Source organism: Nomia melanderi, chromosome 11 (assembly GCF_051020985.1).
Source record: "Nomia melanderi isolate GNS246 chromosome 11, iyNomMela1, whole genome shotgun sequence".
In the NCBI taxonomy this organism is placed as follows: Eukaryota; Metazoa; Arthropoda; class Insecta; order Hymenoptera; family Halictidae; genus Nomia; species Nomia melanderi.
Genome location: NC_135009.1, coordinates 17265308 through 17271307, shown reverse-complemented (window position 1 = coordinate 17271307; position 6000 = coordinate 17265308).

The window sequence follows — 6000 nt, the reverse complement described above, 5'->3', positions numbered from 1 at the left end:
GTGACGTAAGTCTAGCTAATTTTCTGCTGACAATGTGGATTATTAAAGGCTCGTCGAAAATTCGATTTAAAGATTGAAAAATCTTTGTATATCGAATGAGCATGAGTATCTCGGAAATTGTTTTCACAGACCCGGAATGACCCATTTCAGACTGTTAGCGGGGTTGCTGCTCCAGAAAATTTGTAGCCTTTGTCTTAGAATGTTCGTATCTTTTCCACAAACTGAGGGACATCTGCTGACATTAAGCTTAACCCCTCGGGGGTTATGTCATCAGCAATTTATTGGAAAAAGAGAAAAATTCTAAGCATATGTTATGCCTACATTTCCTTTTAAGTATAATAGTTGATTACAGAGGAATAATATTGTTGAATCATGTTGAAAATCTTCACCGCGAGTCTAACTCGTTGTCGTAGGTCAAGGGGCGAAGAAGGATTATATATTGTACAAGTGTAAAGAAAGAACGAAAGAAAAAACGATTGATCGTATTAAGTGTTATCGATAATGTCAAGTGGAAATCGGGGGTGCTGCAGTTCCACGGTGCCTATACTCCGATGTTCGCGAGAGATGATGCGGGAATCACTTGAAACGCTCGATAGTTCCAGTGCGGTGGAAACAGGGAACATGTTCAATCCAAATTCCGAGAGTAGGTCGGCTGTACATCAGCCGCAGTTTCCGCCCGGGCGGAATCGCGGAAAAGAAACACTCGGTAGTAAGCGCGGAACTATAAAGGAGGGGAATTATCGAGTGGCGGCAAAGGTAAGCAATAAATTCGAAGCAGTTTTTAACTGCATCGTCGTTACCAGCCTTTCCAATTTCTCAAACGACACACTTCCGCCGTCCCCGGCCCCCCTCGCCGCCGCGGTTATTCCTGTAATTCTTTCCATCGAACTCGGAAGTTGCGCGATTTTTACGAGTTCCGTTCCCTTTTTAAAACTGCACGGTTGTTACGCTCGAGGAAAGTTTCCCGCGCCGTACATTTTCCAGGATATACGTTTATCTACATCAGGACCGGGGGAACGAACTTTTCCAGGGAGCAAAGCGACTCGCGTAATTGCCACCCGGTAATTAGCGTGTATTGTTCGGCGCCGGGTTCCTTCAGTTGGCTACCGACGTTGCGTATCGGTAACGGTTGCAATTCTATGGTTTATGCGTAATATATAATTGATAACATCTGCTATTCTATGCTGTTAATCAGGTTCAGTGCTACAGTTTTCGAAACACTCAATCTCAGTGACATACATGACAATTATTTTTCGCGATAACCATTTCGTAACATCTATTTCATTATTTAACACTAAAAATACCAGATAGATCGAAATGACCAATTTCGAATTTGTTTCCTTAGAATGACTGCAAGATACTTTCACAAATAATTAAAGATTTGGTAATACCTAAACTAAAATATAAACCACTTGGAACCTTGAATTCACACTTACAGCTTTTATGCGAAATGCAGATCGATTGATACCGAATAACTTTCGATTGGTAATAATAATAATAATAATAATAATCGATTGGTTTACAAGTGAATTCACGCGGTTGATTAACTCACTATACATTAATCCGAAGCAATAAAGACCCGAAGAAATTCAGTGCGAGATAACGCGAAGCCGTTCCGTGCGGCGTTTCGCGATCAGCTCGCCGAATTGGATCTGCCGTTATTTTTCCAGGCTCCGAACTTCGGACGATTGTTTCGTCTACGCTCCCTGGCGACGGAGAAAAACACGGTCTTCGCGACGGTTGTTCGGTGAGCGGGACGTCGCGTCGAGATTAAAGTTCGAATTGAACCGGAACCACTTGGCCCGGAAATTGGTTCGAATTGGGGTTAATTAAGGATTAAGAGTAAGTAAGCTTCCGTGCCGCGGATGCGAAGCGGCGCGATCGGCGGACCGTTTCACGGATAACGGAGCACACCGTCAGGGACGTCGCGGTTTCCGTCGGCGAACCGGGCCGCAGCGAAAATCTCACGGTCCCGTGATTTGCATTTGCTCCCTGTCGCGCGCTCCAGAAAGAAACGAGAAGTTCCCGCAGAACTTTGTCCGCGAACTGCGAGCAGCTCGCGCGAGTTCCTCTCGCCTTTTTGAAATTTGTTTTTCCGCGCGACTGCCGCGGCATTTTTCGCCGGGGACTCGGGATACCGACGCGTCATCGGATAATTTCACCGTTTGCTTACTTAGAAGTTGATTCTCGAAGAAAGGAAATTATTGGAGATTGCGTGTAGACTCTCGGCCACTCGAGGGATTCTACCGCGAAGTTTTGCAGTGGAACTATCGAGCTAACTTGACTATTTCCAAGTTTTCTATAGAACATTCGAGAATAGAGCTATTTCGATCTAATCTTAATTCAGTCTGTTGTTGCATCGATTTCTTCACTAACTTCTCAGAGGAGCATCCGCTCTATTTTCGGCAATTATGAAAGAATTCAGGAATGGATGGTATTGAGTTATTCGGTAGATCTAATGTAAACTTCAATCTTCTCTACATATTTCATTTGTTAGCACCAGTAACTCAAAGAATCCTGCTTGCAAAGGCGCAAATATCCGCAGTAAATACAAAAGTCCTTGCAATCTTGCATTACTCTCATTAGAAAATACAAAACTACTTAACCAGGTCGCAAGAAAATAGATCGAAGCGTCTAAAGGAACTCACACGACTTCGTCCTGCACCTCTCCAGTCACGAAACTACCTAAAATCCCTCGACCTAACCGCAATTGCTCCATTCCCCCAACCTTTCATCATTCGAAACTTCGATCTGCTAACAATAACTTCTCGTTCCACCCGGTATACGCAGTCGTCCATCGAAATATTAAGGGGAAAGTCGGCGAAAATACTCTCTCGGCGTAGAGAGACCGATGTAAATCCATAGTCTCGCGTTACAATCGGCGCTCGTTCCCGTCGTAAATGTGCTTCGCGTTAGGAAATGGAACTGCTGCTCACAAATACGTATCTACGGGCGTTGGTTTATGGTGGCGCGTTCTATAAGGTCGGTGATACACGTACATACGGGAAGCTGGATAGCCGGCAGACCGGCGGCGGCGGCGGCGGCGGCGGCGGCGGCGGGTACCGGCGAAATTCGATAACGCGATTCGATGCATTGACCCGCCAAAGCCTCGGCTAACTACGTATACACTGAGAAGCAAATAGTGTCTCGTGCTCAAAGACAAGAGATCAATCGATTCCGGTCTACCCCTTCACTACGGTCCCCGGCACACAGGACGCCGGGCTCCCTGTCAATCGCGGCAGTAATTAATTCTCGGCTGGGCTGCCGGCAAATCGCGCCGAAAAATTCCCGATGGCTAATGCTTTTTTCCGCTTTTCCCAGGTTCGACAGGTTCTCGACACGTTCGCTGCCAGCGTGTTCGATCGATGGTTCATACTTTACGAGCTGAGTAAATTGCTGATCTCCTTTTCCATCGGGAAGATCAAAATGTCGGCGTAGGAAATTGCGAGACGTTGATTTTCAAAGAGATTTCGTTGAATTTTTAGAGTTTATTCGTTTCGTGAGCTGCATGAATTCAGAGATTTGGCTTTTATCTGTTCGTAGATGTGCTAATTTTGTTTATTGATACCTTTGTATAGAGGTAACAATGAGATTATCGGTGTAGAATTGACATCGTTGGCAATTTTCGAATGAAGAGTTGTCGAGAAAAACCTTCGAGAGGTTAATTGCCTTGCTTTTTAAATGATGATATTGGTTTTTCAATTTCTGAAGGCTAGTGTTCGAATATGTTGAACGTTTCGCACTGTTTCTCGCCAAGCTTCTTCCCGGCACTTATAAATATTTCATTAAATCTCGTTTCCATTGTGTACGTTGACAGAGCCAACGCGAGTCGGCGATTGAACGTGATTACCACGGCAACTAATAAACGAACACCGGCCACAGAAATCCAGCTCGTATCCGGGAATATTCATACGTGCCGCGTAAATGTCGCGTCTCCTCTATTCAGCACTTATTTACGAATCTGCGTGGAATCCGTCTCGTTAGTTGATTAATCAGTCAATTATCGGATCACCTCTAAATACACCGAAAGCCGACGGTATTTCATTTCCGAGGATTTCACAGAATGCGCTGTCTAGTTCCATTCGGAAGCCTACTTATCAATTATTTTGCGTGCACGGTGTCACGTGGCTACTAGCGTAACCTCCGAGGCCATGAACTCTCCCATTTTTCCAAACATGAATTTTTCCTTCTACCATCAGTCTCACTAAAAAAATATCCTCCACAGTTAGCTTCAAACGGACACAAAGACGCTAGGAGAAAACTGCAGTAAAGAAAAATTGAGAAAATCGTTTCTCCTTCGAAAGTTTCGGCTTCTAAAATGATTATGCGATATATTCGGAAACTATAGAAGGTGATTTCTCACCTAGAAATAACGAAGAAAGGAGTAAATCCTTGAATAACTAAAAAGAACACCATTTATTCTAAAATTGATAAAAATCAGGAAATATCCAAAAGTCTCGAACAATAATCGAAATTTAGAAAATACCGTGTCGAATCCATCTCGACATTTCCAAACACCCGCACATTTCGACTAAAAAGTGGCCGCACGGAGATTACGTTTCGATTCAATATTATAAATGATCGATCAAACGATACGGGTCAAAGCGGACCCGAGCAACGCGGCCCGGGGTCAAGCAACTCGAGACCGTATCGTGATTAGCCGGCGATCCCCGGATGCAATATGCATACTCGCGGTGCATTACGCCCGATGAATAAGTAATGCTAATTAGCCTGGCATCGCCGCGCCCAGCATCAATGTCAAAATGGATCAACACCGTCGACATTCTTCATTCGGCCTCGTGAATTCGCCACGAGCCGTTCCCTTTGACTCGCCCTCCTCGAACGTTTGCGTATTTATGCACGGCGTCCTGCCGCGATTCCAGCGGAACCGTGAAATATTCGGACGGATCGGAAATTCGGCCGCGCCGGGCAGAGACGTCCCGAGTTCGCGATCGGTGTTCGGTTGAATTCGACTCTGGCAGCGGATAACGAATAAGGAGTCGAGTTCACTCGAAGAGGGACGTCCTCTGTACAAGCGTGTTCGAGGAAATTTCGTCTGATTTGCCTTTGATTGGAGAAGTCTTAGATTCTTGAGATTCTTTCATTCTGGATCCTTGAGGAGATCTATTTGAGAGCTGTATGCTGGGGAGTTAGATATTTTTATGAATCCTTCTTGCAGTTTTCGAGGATTTTTGTGTAGCTTTGTGGGATTTTAAGTTTTTAGTTGCTGGTTTTGTATGTTATTAGTTGTCATGGTTACTACTGGTCTTTCAATTTACAAGTCACTTTCAACTTACTAGTAATACAATTCCTAACGTCCCTTGCGCAATTATTAAAGAAGTAACAGACGTTCTTCCGACAAATAATAAGAGAAATCGATCCATCAATAGGCAAACTGAATGCTAAATCAATTAAAGTCTCAAGAGTTGCACTCCTCGTTCACTGGTTTCTACGGAGAAATGTCAAACGGTGAATTCAACCGCTCGGTAGTTTTAGCGATAACAGAAAACTCGACGAGTAACGAGATTCTTCGGAATAAGTTAGATCTGCCCGAGTAGAGGCCGGTTCGCAGCAGATAGTAGGTTAACCGTCGCAGGACCTAATTACTCGGGCCCCGGACTTAGAGTGTCCTTATACGCCCGCCACGATAATTAATGAAAATTTTTTTAAATACCGTGAGTTTACCTTGCTCCGGAATAACGAGGACTTCACTGTCACTTTTAATGACGAGCCCGGCTGCGGGGCTCGCGAGCACAAAAGGCCGCGATGGCCGGCCTTTGTTGACGCGATTTACCCCCTGAAAAGCAACGGAGTTCTCGAGAAGTCTCATTAAAGCTCTTGTACCCGAGCTCCGCTTCGGGATTCCGCGAGGCTTGTACAATCACCAACGAAACCTATACCAGGACTCGAGCGCCGGCCGACTGTAAATTAATTTTCTGATCTCGCGCATCGACCGCGGCTGAATGGCTTTTGTGGGACTCTCGCATCGACCGTTCAAGC